The sequence below is a fragment of the Panthera leo genome, chromosome F2 (genome assembly GCF_018350215.1).
Source record: "Panthera leo isolate Ple1 chromosome F2, P.leo_Ple1_pat1.1, whole genome shotgun sequence".
NCBI classification, from domain to species: domain Eukaryota; kingdom Metazoa; phylum Chordata; class Mammalia; order Carnivora; family Felidae; genus Panthera; species Panthera leo.
In genome coordinates this window covers 41,773,353-41,790,841 of record NC_056695.1, presented here as the reverse complement: position 1 = coordinate 41,790,841, position 17,489 = coordinate 41,773,353, and the positions used below count along the sequence as shown (strand labels likewise).

At 43.6% G+C, this 17,489-nt stretch overlaps 1 long non-coding RNA gene across 1 annotated transcript; it reads right to left on the bottom strand.

Moving 5' to 3' along the window:
* Nucleotides 1–252: 252 nt before the first annotated feature.
* Nucleotides 253–5,136, bottom strand: LOC122211215. The gene is made up of 2 exons (XR_006198563.1): nucleotides 5,056–5,136; nucleotides 253–342 (listed from the first exon to the last, which is right to left on the bottom strand). It is a non-coding gene; the product is annotated as an uncharacterized LOC122211215 (long non-coding RNA).
* Between the last annotated feature and the right edge of the window lie 12,353 nt (nucleotides 5,137–17,489).

Sequence of the window (17,489 nt, the reverse complement as noted above, 5' to 3'; positions counted from 1 at the left end):
AACAAAATACTGTACTAAAGACCTACTTATGATATGGAATTTTATGAAGATTAAATGAAGTGATGTTTGCGGAACACCTAGCACTCATTTGCACCCAGTAAGTGTTATCTTCCTTCTTTCCATATCTAAGATCGGTCTACCTTCTCTCCATGTCTATATGTTGGTGAGTATACAAACTGGAAGCAGTATTTACCATTTAGTCCCTGCATCACATAGATGCAAACCCACCTGGGACTAAGGACAGAGACATCATTAAATCCATCAATGGCCCATCTTGGGTGTGACAAAATTCCTTTGGCATTGTCTTTCCGGTTGGCATTCTGAAGGGACAGGTTTTCATACCTGAAGAGACAGGCATAAGAATTAGGTGGTTTTGCCATGAGCCCGTGAGATAATCACCCCCTCCGTACTGAACACGGACACACACATACACCACTTCCCAGAGGTAGTTGGAGGGATCGGAAAGAACCTGTCTCCTAGGACATCCATCCCCAGGACACCTGTAGAAAGCAGGGTATGGGGGAATCTTTTCAGCTTACTCAGGGAAAACCACTTAAACTCAACTGCAGAGTTGCTTTTCCTTGTCTTATTAGCGAGGTGCTAGACTAAGTGCTTTGGTTCCTTCTCACACAACCCGGTGAAGCTGGCAGTTCATCGTACCTAATTTGCACAAGGAACTGGGCACAAAGAAGTGCTCATATGGGGTTATGGTATGTGCACAAGAGCTCAGCACTGGTCTACAGGGCTCTGTTCTCCCCTGGGCGAGAGCTGCTCCCTGCAAGTCATCTGACCCGATACAGGTCTGTGCAGAGCTCCCAGCTTGGCGTGCTTCCCTCCCTAAAATGACTGACCCGTTTTGCCTCACCCACACCCCAAGCACCCCCAAAAGGCAGAAGGAAAGTGCACTGCACTTATCCGCCCTGTCCTCTGACGCTGGTAGGTGGCTCATCACTTTACCTACCCAACAGGGACCTGGCCACACGGGGAGGCCTTTTTTTGGCTTCAGCAGGCCACCAGGACTGGGGAGGTGTTGAGTAGAAAGCACAAGGCCTGGGCTCCGCTGTGCCTCTCCCTGCGAAGGGGATGTAGCCGACACAGCACCCAGGGGACATCTGAAGTTGTGGCCCAGGGCAAAAATCTGCTCTTTGACTTTATCGTTCTCAAGAGCCCAGAAAGGAATCTCTACCGTGGGGCAGGCAGGAGGGTTCATGCCTTCAGAGGGCCTAGAATAAAGTGCTGACTCATGGACAGGTGTGAGCAGAGCTAGGGAGGGGTTGCTGGAGGGGTGCGGCTTTGCTAGCCTGGAGGTGCTAATCCCAGCTTCTCCCCTGACCTTCTGATGACCCGAGCCCTCCCTCTGCACTGATGTCAGGCTTCCTAGGGATCTAGGAGAGGTGGAAGATACCACATTAAGCTCCTGAAAGAGATCAAATGCCATTCTTTTGGAGTTTCCAGTTTAAAAGGAGGCCTGCAGGGGCGCCTGGGTGGCTCCACTGGTTAAGCGTCTGACTTCAGCTCAGTGCATGATCTCACAGTTCGTGGGTTCGAGCCCCATGTTGGGCTCTGTGCTGACAGCTCAGAGCCTGGAGCCTGCTTCGGATTCTGTGTCTCCCTCTCTCTCTGCCCCTCCCCTGCTCACACTCTGTCTCTCTCTCTCAAAAATTAATAAACATTAAAAAATACTTAAAAAATAAGGAGGCCTGTAGGGGCACCTGGGTTGCTTAGTCGGTTAAGCAGCGTCTGACTCTTGATCTCAGCTCAGAACTTGATTTCAAGTTCAGACCCTGTGTTGGGCTCTGTGTTGAGTGTGAAGCTTATTTTAAAAAAATAAAAATAAAAAATAAAATAAACAAAAGGAGGCCTGCAAAAAAAATGAAATAGTCACTACAATACCAACGGCTCATGTTTGAATGGCACTTAACCTTTTTCAGGGCATTTCATAATGCCCAAGCCAGAAACCTGGTTAATCTGTATTCCTTTCCCTTCACAAACCTTTCTGTACCAGCCCAACAATGCTTTGTTGGTTGAATCCATTCATGGGAATTAATGAGATCCTCACAGTGACCTGGGAGGCAGCCAGAGTTACAAAATCATGCTTACAGATGGTAAGAAGGAAAGGGAAATGACATCTGTTAGGGGGTAAGGGTGCCACATTTAGCAAATCAAAGTATAGGATTCCCAGTTAAAGTTGAATTTCAGATAAATAGCCAATAATTTTTTAGTATAAGTGTATCCTATGAGTATCTGGGATGTACTTATACTAAAAAATTAATTTGCTGTCTATCTGAAATTCAAATGTAACTGGGTGTCCTATATTCTATCAAGTGACCCTAGTCAGAGGCCTACTGCACACCAGAAGTTGTCTCTATATTCTCTCATTTGATCCGCATTCAGCCCTGAGAGGAATCGATGATTAAGTTACATTGACCTTATTGTACGGATGAGAAAAGGGATACTTTGGGAAGTAACCTGATTTGCTTCATGTACCACAGCTCAGAAAAATTGGGTGGTACTGGAACCTCCAGCCCTTGATCTCTCACCCTACTTTTTAGTGGGTTGGCATTTGCAGGGTGAGATAGGGTTATGGCTGGCCTGAGCCATAGGGGGCAGCGGGAGGGGGGGTCCCACAGTATTATAGTCAGAGAAGACAGGTCCCAGGCAGGAGACTCAGTTCTTAGAGTGGAGCCCAGGCACATAGACCAAGTTCACCTGGGTCCCTGTGGGCAACACTACACAGGCAGGCAGGGATGCCCCAGTGGCACCTGCCCACAGTTCATAACTGATGCCTTTGCACCCAAGTGGTTTAAGATCATACGTGGAATGCTTGAATGCTACTTACTGCTATGACAGTAAGTAGTGTGTATGTACTAACCAACATACTAGTGTATTCATGTATTGGTATAAGTATGCGCCAGGCATTGTGACAACTCTTTATATCCATTACTTCTTTTAATCCCCACCACCACCAAAAAACCCTAATAGTTTTATTACTAGTACTGATGGCCACCATTTGTTGAGTGTTACTTCCAAAAAAATATTTTAATGATTCTCGCAGTAGGCAATCACATCATCTTCAAACAGAGATTATTTTGCCTCCTTACCTCCAATAGTTAGACATCTTGTTTAGCAATCTTGTTCGTTGTGTTGACAAGCGCTTTTCAACAAGGAGATGACAGTGACACATGTCTTTTTCTGACTTTTTTAAAAAATTTTTTTGAATGTTTACTTATTTTTGACAGAGAGAGACAGAACATGAGCAGGGGAGGGGCAGAGGGAGAGGGAGACACAGAATCCGAAACAGGCTCCAGGCTCTGAGCTGTCAGCACAGAGCACTACACAGGACTCGAACTCATGAACCACGAGATCATGACCTGCGCCCGAGTTGGGATGCTCAACCCACTGAGACACCCAGGCACCCCTCTTTTTCTGACTTTAACAGGACTGTCTAATTAAGCATAATTCAGTTTGAGATTTTTTACAAATCACATTATAAATTTTTATATGACTTTTCAGTATCACGATCATAAGAAGTTTTTATATAAGACTGATTATATTAATAGATTTCCTAATATTGTTATCTCTGCACTCCTGGATGAACTTCACCTGGCCATAGTACATTTCTTAAGTTATATTCTATTGCTAATATTTTATTTGATATTTTTCATCCACGTTTATAAATAAGTTTGAAATGTGGGATATGTGTGCATATGCTGTGTGCTATCGTTTCTGTCTTGGACAATTAAAGTTTGTGCTCTGCTTTTTGTTTGGGAAAACGCATAAGCTGTAATGCATGTTCAGTGTTTGCCTTCATATCCAGGGCAGAAAAACAAAGGGCAGCATAATGGTAACAGTGGTTATCTAAATACTGGGATTACAGGGTTTTTCCCTTCATTTTCTATGCTAATTGGGTATTATTTTTATAACAAAATGTTCTAAATACATGCCTTTAGAAAAGATTGAATGGCATTCTGCCAGCAGTTATCTCTAGAAGGGGGAATGAGATAGGATTTTTATCTTCTCTCTCTTGCTGTGAATCTCTCCAGCCATCAGCACCTCCCCATTTCTGTCCAGGCCTCCACCCTGCTGACCAAAAAATATAAATATACATGCTTACATAATTACTTTTGTAAGTGCTACCAACTCAGGACTTCTCAAATTAGAAGAAGCCAATATAAACAGATATAAAGTATTCTCGGACAAAATGGACAGGAGATTCTGTGGCTATTAAGGGAGGGTAGGTCAGAGAAGGCTATCAGCTCTGAATGTCACATTTTGGAAACTGGAGTCAGGTATAAGTTATGCCTTTTTATATAAATCAGACAATTTGTCTCGGGATCTCAGCAAAATTAGGAAGTCCTGCTTCCTTTAGGAAGTTAGCATCTTCACTTTAATGGGACAAGAGGGATTTTATTATTATTATTATTTTAATTTTTATAAGTTTATTTCTTTATTTGGAGAGAGAGAGAGAAACAGAGAGAGTGAGCGGGGGAGGAGCAGAGAAAGAGAGAGAGAGAGAGAGAGAGAGAGAGAGAGAATCCCAAGCGGGCTCTGCATTGTCAGTGCAAAGCCTGACACAGGGCTGGAACCCACGAACTATGAGATCATGACCTGAGCCAAAATCAAGAGTCAGGTGTTCAACCAATTCGGCCACCCAGGCGTTCCGGGATAAGAGGGATTTTAAACAGCTTGCAGACTTATACAATGCACCTGCAGCCTTATATTATGCACTAGTATGTAGATACTGGCATCTTTCTTCCAAAGATTCTCAAGTACTGCACCCATTTTGACTAACTTTCTTGAGCTGTTAAAAAAAAAAAAATTGCTGGAGGTGTGAGTCTTAAAAAGTAAAAAAATGTATTCTCTTTATCTGGATGATCAGGTTAGCTCTAGACTGAAGGCAAGGGCAGGGCTTGGCCCAGCAGGGTCCCCTAGCCCCTGAGGACATTTTATCAGGCCACCAGGGGACTATACAAACTGTTAGAGTAGAAAAATTAGTAGTTCCGCCAGCAAAGAAGTTCATTTTACTTTCCATCCCCAAAGAATGTCATAGCTTACCGACTCTGCCACTGGGCCATGTACAGAAGGTATAACACCACCACTACTCAAATCCTGATCTCAAGCTGCCCTTGTCTCCCTCAACAGCATTTGGAGGCCAAGAGTTTTGTCATTGCTCTGAGTTGGTAGATCATAATGCATATTCATCATCTGAAAAGGTCAAAGTTCAGATTTTCCAATGCAGGGTCATGATATAATTTCAAGTTGGCCAGACTAAAGAAGATTATTTTCAAAAACAACTTGCTCTGCGAGGTCAGATTTTGCATTCTCTGTGTCTTCCAAGCATTAAACGTTATTTGACCTCTATCATGAAAAATGTTTACTCATTCAACAGTTTTCTTTATGCACTCACAGCCCTGGCATTCGCTGAGTATTGCCAGACACGGCTATCGACCATGGCAAAATAAAGAGATGAAGAGTTTTTCTTCCCAAAGAGCTCATAGTCTAGAGGGGAGACAGATTTTGAGAACACAATTACATTGAGATCAGGACCCATAGAACGATAAACACAGGGTGTGATGAGAACACAGAGTTAGGGCGCCTACTGGCCTCCCAAGCTGAAAAGATACGTCAAGGCAGCCAGGCCAAGGAGGCTCCATAAGGAGGCAGGGACAGAACCCCGGCCCCTTGGGAGAACCTCAACCACTGTGCTTCCTTGATTCTAAGGCACCATGGACTATAAGATACACCATGGATTTCTCAGCTATTGAGGAAGAAATAATAAGCTATATTTAAACTCAGGGCCAATCTAGGGTGGAACAAGTGAGGTACATAGGACACAAAATGTAAGGAGGCACTCACTCTCACTTGTGCCAGACCCCGAAAGTGACCTCCTTCGTATATTTCTTCCTAGGCACCGCTCCCCTTACTCTAATTCTGCTTAAATTACATAAATTTTTCAACTATCAATAGCATACATTGGTCAAAATACCAACATGTCACTTTCTTCTTTATATTATATTAATGATATATTATATTATATTATGTTATGTTATGTTATGTTATGTTATGTTATGTTATGTTATAATTAAGTCAAAGCCTGCTTTGTATTCAACATCTGAAGAGCCTTGGAAATTATTTTTGGCCATTGGCAGTTTTGCAAGATTATGCAAAGGCATCCCACCTTCCATAACCAGGACTTGTGACCTTGACTTCTATAATACCTATAAAATTAAGAGTATAAGTTCAAGGTCTGTGGATGAATCATAGAATTGCTTGCATTTTCTAGGTCCCCTTGACGTTTCTGAAGTTTTTGACAAAGTGTCCATTACTCTAGCTTTTCAGAATTTTGAAAATTTGGGGATGTATTCTGAGGGACTTGGCCATATCTACTGTTTCATTTCCATCACCTGGCATGTGCAAGCCATCTTCTGAACTTTCATTTCAATGCCATGTCATTGTGTGATCTTTCTGAAGATGTGAAGTAATAATTAAGAATCTAAAGTTAAAATTCAGTCATGTGAGGTACCATCTAAGTAAATAAGTCAGTGAAGTGCACATCTGATAAGCAGATGCGTCAGGCCAAGTTCTCACACATACAGATGCTAAGACACTCATGACAGAGCTTGTCCTCTGCCTGGCTGGCAAATTTCTTTTGACAGGTTTAAAAGCCCCAGGGTTGGCAAACTAGGGCTGAATTCCTGCTCCTGATTGGCCCAGGGGCCCAAAATAGTTTCTACATCAATAAATGGTTTTAAAAAATTGAAAGAATAATTCTTCATGACAAGTGAAAATTATGGGAAATTCAAATTTCAGCATCTATAAAAAACATTTTATTGGAACACACATAAGATACAGCACAATTTTAGAAATAGTACAATGTGAAAAGCTGTAATGTCCTCGGATAGAACTGATAAGGGAATAAAAAGTCTCCATTATCTCCCCAGGTATTTGGACAGAAGGGATTTGAAGAGATGGGGCCATAGATGGAGAGGGAAAAAAGGGAGGATTTTATTTGCTGATATCAGCTTTTTTTTTAAGTTTATTTATTTTGAGTGGGGGATGAGAGGCAGGGTGAGGGGGGAGAGAATCCCAAGAAGGCCAAGCAGACTCCAAGCTGTCAGCACAGAGCCTAAAGCAGGGCTTGAGCTCACAAACCATGAGATCATGGCCTGAGCCAAAATCAAAAGTTGGACACTTAACCGACTGAGCCACCCAGGTGCCCCTTGCTGATGCTTTTCTTAATTTTTTAAGATGAGAGATGCCTGTGGGCATTTATATGAGAGTCAGGAGAGACAGAAAGAAATACAGAGGGAGAGGAAGAGAGGGAAAGAGGAAAAAAGTGGGTGGGGGGAAGACAGAAACAGAGACAGAGAGACAGAGATAAATAGAAATAGATTGGCTAAAAATACAATATAGAACGGAATGAACTAATAGAGCATGTCCTGGAAATCTCGCTTGCCTTTTAAGCTCTCAAAAACAAGCTTTTAGAAACTATTGATTTCACATTTTTTATGATATCTCACAAAATTGTTCATGAAAAACAAACGGAATATTGAGTGGAAGTCATGCTCCTTCAGAAAGCAAACATTTTAGCCTTAAAGAGACAGTAAAAGTGTTTCCAAACAATCATCTTGTATGTATGTCCATCTCCAGGTTTCCCAGTGCTTTTGAAAACAATGCTTAATTTGATCCAAAAAAACCACCTACAATGGAGACAAGGCAGATACCCTCATTCCTGATGTAAACAGCTTTAATTTTGCCAGGGACCACTAGGTGCCCAGGACTGGCCTAAGTATCAAAAACCTTGTATGATTTAATCCTCCCAACAACACCCTGAGGTTAAGTACAATTATTACCCCCAGTTTACAGCCAAGAGAACTGAAGAGTTAAGGAAGTTAAGTAAATGCAAATTTGCACAAATTCCTTCTTCTTTTTTCTTAATGTTTATTTATTACTGACAGACAGAGACAGAGCATGAGCATGAAAGGGGCAGAGAGAGAGGGAGACACAGAACCCGAAGCAGGCTCCAGGCTCCGAGCTGTCAGCACAGAGCCTGATGTGGGGCTTGAACTCAAAAACTACGAGGTCATGCCTGAGCCAAAGTCGGATGCTTAACCGACTGAGCCACCCAAGCACCCCAAATTTGCACAAATTCTTAAGTCCTCTTGATACAAATGAGGGAACTGAGGCCTGGACAAAGTCAAGTTACTCGTGCAAGTTACTCATATTCATAACTGGTTGAAGCAAGTCTTAACCCCATGCAGGTCTGACTCCAAAGCCCATGTCCTTCACTACCAGATTGCCCACCTCTCCTAGGTCATAGGTAAGTTAACACAGAGACAGTGCCTAAGGTCAACAGTCAGCATGGGAGTCAGAAGCCTGGCTACTCCTCATCAAAGATCTGTTTCTATACCACACCACTTCCCTGTTAAGACCTACACTGCTGATTCTGAGATTTCTAGATAGAGTTTTCAAACTTTTTCTGGTGAAAATTTCCCTTGGGAGAATCAGATGATGTCAAATATCCTTCTACTGCTGACATGGAATGATTCTAAGAAAATGTACAGAAACTCAGAATTTTAATAACAGAGGGCATCCCTCTCATGTAATAAAAGAAAAACAGACTAATGGGGCACGTGGGTGGCTCAGTTGGTTAAGCATCTGACTCTTGGTTTTGGCTCAGGTCATGATCTCAAAGTTCCTGAGTTAGAGCCCCATGTCAAGCTCTGCACTGACAGGACAGAGCCTGCTTGGGATTCATTCTCTCTCTCTCTCTCTCTCTCTCTCTCTCTCTCTCTCTCCCTCTCTCCCTCTCTCCCTCTCACCCTTCCTCCCTCCCCTTCTCTCCCTCTCTCTCTGCTCCTCCCCTCTCAAAATAAATAAATAAATTTGAAAAAAAATTAAAAAAGAAAAAGAAAAGCAGACTGAGTGCGACTTCCTCAGGGTTCATGAATATATTTTAAGAATGTCCCCAAGAGGCCAAACAAGCAAAGGGAAAATGCCAGGGACACTGGGCATATACCCAAGTGTATCCACAGGAGCAGCACAGGCTACTGCTGTGACCAGTAAGCCCCTGGAGTGTGACTCCTTCCTACCCAAAGGATGATGCTTTCCTTGTCATCCTCTCCAGCCGGCTGGTACCAGGTGGCACCCTAAGTCACACGGAAGGGTCTAGAGTTATCACTTCCTCCTTCCCACAACAGAGGCCCTCTGCCAAGTGGTTGTGCCCACACATGCGTCCACCTACAACTTGCAAGGAACCATGAGCCTCACACTCTGGAATGACTCCCAAAGCTGGGGTGGCCACTTCTTCCTCAGCACTCTGCTGGATGACAGGGGACAGTGGAACCAACATGAAACACACTAAGTCAAGATAAAAGAGAGGAAGCGATGCAGCAGTGATTGATCTCATAATATTTGCAATTCAAAAATAAAACAAATCCCTGCTCCCAGGGTGTCTCATGCTCCAGCCAAAGGGAGGTTGGCTCAGGCCACTGAAGGAATCCATGCACCTTGGCAAGGCTTTGCAACTAGGGGCCAGAGGTGTGACTTCACCACTTAGTTGTGGCCTGGGGATATACAGCTGAAGTATTTTTATCTGTCACTTTTTCTTTCCATGCAGGGACTGGGGGTAGGAGGAGCCCTAGAGGGGTCACCAGGCAGCCCCAGCAGGGGAAGAAATAACAGAAGGATGAAGGAATTCCAGCCCAATCTTCCTGGTTGTTCTCCACCTCCTCTGAGTAGTGAGTAGCTCAGTATATTTGTTCCAGAAACAAGCCTAAAATTTCACTTGGTAAATAAAGGGGGACTAAGACACTGCAGAACACTTATCTTGAGCTTCTAGAGAAAGAATAAGCAGCTTGACTACTTTTCAGACAATAAACCCATGAGAGAGGAACACCCCCACACATAGCCCTCCTACCCCTGGGAGGTAGTGGCCAAGTGTTTATGGTGGGGCTTGGCCAGGTTAAGGGTTCAAAGAAGATCCACTCTGTAATCCTGGTTACATGTTCGCTTAACCAGGGGAGCTGTCAATAAACTGATGTCCAGGCTCACAAGACAGTTAAATCATAACCTCAGGGAGAAGTCCCCGGGCATTGGTTATTTTTACAGAACCTTCTCCTCTCCCCACCCCACCTCCCAACCAGGCCAGGTGTGCAGCCAGGGTTGAGAAGCACAGGCCTCAAAGCTAGGAAAGCCCATAGCAGCCGTGGTGATGTTCAGACATGAAGCATGTCTCGGCATCCCCAAACTACAGACCCCAACCTATGAAATAGTGTTCCAGGCACATTTCTTTCCTCTCCACCCATTCCCCAAGGCTGCTCCAATAGTGGCCATGTGGGGTTATGATAGACATCTGTTGCTTTTGGAGACAAATATCTCCTTGTTTCTTTAGGGGCAGTCCTTACTAGGCCTGTCCATTATGGTCCCTCTTCCTGGCTGGCGGAGGGGCAGACCCAGACTAAACCAATGCAACCCTTTCTTCCTGAAATCTGATTCTTGTGGGGAGTACCACAGGAGCTGAATTATGTTGGTATGTGCCCATAAATAACTGAGAGTCCTCGAGATGCTCTGCTGCCTAAGACCTGGATGTTTCTTCAAGCCTCTGAGCTGCCCCAGGATCTAACACATCCCTTTATGCCTTAATTAGCTGTAATTGGTTTCTAGTGCTTGCAATCAAAGAACTCTGATTAATGATTTTATCGATCAGAGTAGGTCAGGTTATGCTCTGGTAATGCTCCATGCCATGGAACTGGGCTCTGTTCCATGTTATCCCCTCACTGGGCCCCAGGCTGATGGAGTAGTCATCCCTGGAATATCGCCAGTCACTATAACAGACGGGAAAAAGCACCTCAGAGGGCCTCACCCCGTCCATTAAGTGCTCATGCCCTGAGTGGCACATGCCAGTACTCACAGCTTAACGGCTAGAACCAACCAGAATTCCCACCCAACTGTTCAGTGCAAACCTGGAGGGCAATACTTGGCAAACAGCACTAATAGTCTTCAGCTACATTAATCCAATAATTCAAATATACTAAAGCAATCTGCCGTATTACTGCTTCAGTAGGTTTTTGAGAGCTAGCTCGGCAGACTGACCACTCTTCAAAACAGTGTTCCTATGAGAAAATACATGCCAAGTTCCAAGCAGCTGGCTTATAAAATAAAGTAGAATGCAATCTGTTGGTAAGTTGGGCTTCCTGTCCTTACAATTTTATTTTAGAAACATAGTCCCAGAATTTGACAGTGTGGATTGAAGTGCTCAACTGCAGCCATGACAAACAGATCCGGCCACATAATTTGTGGGCCCCGATCCTGGGGCCCCTTGTTCAAAAAGTAAGGGAAAAGTGCTGTTAAAGGTACTGAAATATAAAGCTTTTTCCTTTCTTCCATGGGTGTTTTTAATTTACTATTTAATATTGTTCTCAGCAAAGGAAAAGTAAACTTTTAAAGTATTAGCATGAATTAGGGCACCTGGGTGGCTCAGTCAGTTAACCCGGCTGGATCATGGTCGACTCAGGTCATGATCTCACAGTTTGTGGGCTCGAGCTCTGCTTCAGGCTCTGGGCTGACAGCATGGAGTCTGCTTGGGATTCTCTCCCCCCCCCCACCCCCCCCACCCGGCTCTCTGCCCCTCCCCTGCTTGCACACACTCACTTGCTCTCTCTCTCAAAAAAAATAAACTTTAAAAAGAAAAGTACTAGAATGAATTATACTGTTCATCTTTATATTGTGCAATGCCAGTTTTAAACGCAAATATAAAAGCATTTTACAAAGTTTCTATTTCAGAGTTGGTACTTGCATATGTATTTCATTTTTAACAGTGGAAATGTTGTACAAAACTAACTCAGCTGATATTATTTCACTTAATACAAAACGGAGTACCAACAGAAATGCCAAAGGATACGATAAGAGTCCTTTGTTCACTCGTGTTTCTCACCTTCTTTATGTGTTCAAAGCAAGTCCTGATTCAAACAAAAATGTACAGTCCCCCAGGCTGTTAGAGCTCCCGCTCACCCAGGCAGAGATCACATACCAACCTTGCACCTGCTTTAGTCTCACTGAACTCCTGTACATCGTGGATCCACCAGAACGCTGTGTCCCGAGGGCATCATGAACATTATATGTAAATGGGATGGTGAGTAATGGCATTGAACACTCATATTGTATAAGTCTGTCTCTCACGTGCATCCTCCATTGTCCCGCTGGACTTCACTTATGAAGCAGAAGTTCAAAGAAAACAGTTATTAGGAATTTTGGCACAATGACAGCAGAGCATTAAATCCAGCACAGGACCCTTCTGAGCACAGGTCTATGCGACTGCACAGAGCACACCCAGGAAGCTGACCGTGATGACAACCATATCCCCTCTCGTCTCATATTTAGCAACTCTGAGTGACACTGATCTAAGAGGTGTGAACAGAGCTTGAGCGATATGGCCTGCCATTATTTGCTCATCACAAATATTTATTGAGCATTTACTATGTGCCAGGCACTGTTTCGAGTGCTGGAGATAACACAATAAACAAAACAGAAAGCCCTGGCCTCATAAAGCTGAACTTCTGCAAGAGAGACAATACAGTGTGTAAACAAAATAAATAGTGTGTTAGATGGTAGTAGATGCTAAGGAAGAAAAAAATAACAAGGAAAGGAGTAGGAAGGACTGGAGTGAGGGTACAGCTTTATATATTCATGTTTAACCTTTAACAGCCATTTACTGCCATAGTTAAACATAGATAAAGTATCATAAGAGAAAGCTGAGAAAGCTGATGGGGAAAAAAGCAGATCCTGGTAGTTAGAGAATAGGAGGGTTTTCCAAAGAGGGGGCCTATGCTGGACAAACCACCCCTCCCCCCACACAGGCAGGGTGCCTAAGGGGGGGGGGGGGCTTCCTGTCTTTTCCAGCCAAGATCATCTATTGTGTGTAAACGTGAAATGAGGCTCGTTAAAAGAGTTTCCCTGAATGTAAGGACTAAACAAATTATGAGCTTTTGTAGCACCGGGAAAGTTCGGTAACCTACATTTAAATCAACTTTTCAGTCAAACTGTTCACATCCATGGTTAGATGAGCTCGTAGATCAGGCACCATAATTTAAGCCCCAAATGGGGGGGGGGGGGGTCCCAAGTCCTGGGAACCAGATAGCCAATTTTCCTAAGTGAAAGAGAGAAGGTGAGGTATCTTCTGCCAGGGCTTTATTCTGCTGGTTGAGTACAAAGCAACACCAGACCTTCAAGAACACTGTCCTTGCCAGTCTGTCTTTTTAGACATCTCTAAAAGTCATTCAATTTACTCCAAGAGAATTGCTCACTAAGCAGATTATTTAAAAAAAATTTTTTTAATGTTTATTCATTTTTGAGAGAGAGACACATAGAGCATGAGCAGGGGAGGGGCAGAGAGAGGGAGACACAGAATCCGAAGCAGGCTCCAGGCTCTGAGCTGTCAGCACAGAGCCCGATGTGGGACTTGAACCCTCGAACTGCAAGATCATGACCCAAGCTTATATTGGATGCTCAACCGACTGAGCCACCAGGCGCCTCTCAGATTATTTTTTAAATGAGGTTATAATGCATTTCTCGACAAATGTAACATTTGACAATAGACATTAAGATGGAAAACTTTGGAAAAAACAAAAATTTCCTCTTTACCCTTTGCTTTTATGATGTTTTTCTACTCTTCTAGTAAATTAACGGACAAAGATTATCAGAAGGCTCTCTGGGGGACGCCTGGGTAGCTCAGTCAGTTAATCCACCACCTCTTGATGTTGGCTCAGGTCATGATCTCGAGTCATAGGATCAAGCCCCTCATCCATCTCTTCACTGACAGAGCAGAACCTGCTTGGGATTCTCTCTCCCTCTTTCTCTGCTCCTTTCTCTGCTCATGCACTAGTGCGTGCTCTCTCTCTCTCTCTCTCTCTCTCCCTCTCTTTCTAAATAAATAAATAAATAAATGAACTTTAAAAAAAAAAGGCTCTCTGGGAACTTGTTCTTGAGTCACTTTCACATCCTGGGTTCAAATTCCACTTCTATTAATTTTTAAGACACCCGGTAGTTTGGGGAGAAGAAATTATAATTTCTGCAACTAAAGTGTGGTGACCTTGTAAAAAAGAAATCAGCATCAAATATGCTAACCATCCAGGGACACCTGGGTGGCTCAGTTGGTTAAACGTCAGACTTCAGCTCAGGTCATGGTCTCAGGGATCACGAGTTCAAGCTCTGCATCAGGCTGTCCATTGTCAGTTTGGAGCCCACTTAGGATCCTCTGTCTCCTTCTCTCTCTGCCCTTCCCCTGCTCATTCTCTCTCTCTCTCTCTCTCTCTCTCAAAATAAATAAACTTTAAAAAACTATGCTAACCATCCAGACACAGAGCCACGTACTATTGTCTCCTCGTCCCCTCTTTAATCTGGGCAGAGCTTGACTTGAAAATTAATGCTTAGCCAAATCTTCCTGCCTGGCTCCCCAAACTTGTGCCTGCAGGCTGGCAAGGGAAGAGGCGCTGGGGCAGCCAGCCGAGGAAACAGTCACTGGAGGTTGGGGAGCGGCCCACATGGGCACCGTTTATTCTGTGCTCTCAGGCAGAACGAAGAGGGCTGGTGGGGATGCTCGTTACTCATTCACCACTCCTACTCAGAACTCGGTCTGAATGGCTTCGTGTTATTATTTGTTGGCAGATTCTGCCCACGTCCCTTCAGCGTAAACCCTGGCTTCTCTGAAGCTGGCTTTGTCTCTCACCCCATGGTTGGGTGCGAGCTGCTTGCATTTTGAGGCCCTTAAAGAACTTCACGAAGTAGAAGAGACAAGAAAAGAGGCAGTCACACAGGACACACTGGGTGTACTATTCTTACCAGTCCTTCCAATTCCAAGGAACTCCCGCATCTTGAATAGTTAATGAAAGTTAATGCACAGCTGGGCCCCACTGACCTGATACCTTATCCTAATATGCGGGATAAAGGGTATCCTTGGGAGGGCTCCCGGAACACAGGGATGACAGGACGACCACTTTACAGAAAAATTTATATTTGCAAATAGTATAGTTAAAAAAATAAAAAGCCAATGTAGGCTCATTGATTATAACAAAGGTATCACTCTGATGCCCCATGATTACTATGGGGAAGGCTGTGAATGGTGGGGAGAGGGCACACATGGGAACTCTGTACTTTCTACTCAATGTTTCTATGAACCTAAAACACTTCAAAAAATAAAGTTCATTAAAGACTTAAAAAAAAAAAAATCTATGGGGATATCTCCCTATTCAGAATAGTTTCATAGCCCAACCATTTTTTTTATCTTCAGGCAGCAGCTATTTGCTGTAACTTAAAATACAAGTGTTAAATTTATTATTTTTTAATGTTTATTTATTGTGAGAGAGAGAGCAGGAGGGAGGGCAGAGAGAGAGGGAGAGAGAGAATCCCAAGCAGGTTCTGTGCTGTTAGCATAAAGCCTGATGTGGAGCTCGAACTCACAAACTGTGAGATCATGACCTGAGCCAAAATCAACAGTTGGACATTCAGCTGACTGAGCCACCCAGGCACCCACAAGTGTTAAATTTAAAACTCAAAATCTTGGGGCATCTGGGTGGCTCAGTCAGTTAAGCATCTGACTCTTGACTTCAACTCAGGTTGTGATCTCATGGTTCATGGGTTCAAGCCCCACATTGGGCTCTGTGCTGATAGGCCAGAGCCTGCTTGGGACTCTCTCTCTCTCTCTCTCTCTCTTTCTGCCCATCCCTCAGTCACACACAGTCTCTCAAAATAAATAAATTAATTTTTAAAAAACCTGAAAAGCTTAATTTTTTTAATGTTTATTTATTTTCAAGAGAGAGAGAGAGAGCAGGTGAGGGGCAGAGAGAGGGAGACACAGAATCCAAAGCAGGATCCAGACTCTGAGCTGTCAGCATAGAGCCCGATGCAGGGCTCAAACTCACAAACCATAAGATCATGACCTGAGCCCAAGCAACTGACTTGAGGCCAAGTCAGTTGCTTAACCGACTGAGCCACCCAGGCACCACCCCCCAAGAAACTGAAAATCTTAATAGTTACCATTAGTTAAACATTTGCTATTTCCAAGCTAAGCACTTTAATTATCTCATGGGCTTCTTAAAAACAACTCTACCAGAAAGGTGCTATTATTACTCCTATTTCGCAGAAGAGGAAACAGGCTTAAAAAGGTGAAGAAAATTGTATCCAGTCATACAACCAATAAATGACCAGCTAGGAAATTAGCATTAACTGAAAAAAAAAAAAAATTAAGGCGAGGAGAAGCCATCAAATATTTTTTGCCTAAAAACAAACAAAATAAACACTCAAAAATTTTAAAAAAATAAAATAAAAAAACCCTTACCCTAGAAGATAAACAAGCTGTAGTTGACAAGCTTGGGCGAAGGGAGAGATAAAAGAGTAAATAGAGGGACATAGAAAGTGGGTATCATTTTCTAAGCAAGATACAGCTAGTGGGGGGAAGGGGTGGTTAAAAGAATTCTCCCAGAAAAAAAAAAAAAAGCTAAATTTGGAGAAAGAAAGGAAAGGGAAGCATAGGAGAAGAGAGAGAGAAGAGTATCGAGAGGATGGGTCATCTCATTTATTTGACTTTCATATTAGAATTAATTGGTTTCGGGGGGCCTGGGTGGCTCAGTCGGTTAAGCGTCGGACTTCAGCTCAAGTCACGATCTCGCGGTCCGCGAGTTCGAGCCCCGCGTCGGGCTCTGGGCTGATGGCTCAGAGCCTGGAGCTTGCTTCCGATTCTGTGTCTCCCCCTCTCTCTGCCCCTCCCCCGTTCATGCTGTGTCTCTCTCTGTCTCAAAAATAAATAAACGTTAAAAAAAAAATTAAAGAATTAATTGGTTTCAACAAAATCATAGTCTCTGGTGGCATCAAACGGGCAAATATGCCTTAAAATACTTAAATTCAATTATACAGTTCAATAAAAAAGGCTTTAAATAGTTTTTAGTTTTTATGTAGTGTGGCTGCTTCTGCCTGCCTTCTGCGTCTTAGAGTTTACACTACTGTGTCCGGGGCCCCTGGTGGGGTGAGGATCTCACTGCGCAATACTTAAAATATGTGTTTTGGGAGACACCTGGGGGGCTCAGTCGGTTGAGAGCCCAACTTTGGCTCAAGACACGATCTCACAGTCTGTGATTTCGAGCCCCTCATCGGACCCTCTGCTGTCAGTGTAGAGCCCACTTTGGATCGTCTGTCCCCCTCACCTGCCCCACTTGCACTCTTTGTCTCAAAATAAATAAACATTAAAAATTAAAAAAAAAAAAAGATGTGTGTCTGGGGTACACCGTGGCCCCAAATGCAAGTCAGTGGCTTCACCTGGTGCTTAAATGAAGAAACAGCCACCTGTTCCTAAACTGGAGAAAACGCTGTGTTTGTCTTCCTGAGGCTGTATGCTGGTCTCTTCCTGAAGGATTTTCAGAAGGAGCCTTAACTTTGCTGGAATTCTGCCCCCATGTGCTATTGTAGAATGTAAGCCCCACGGATGGATGGACTCGAGG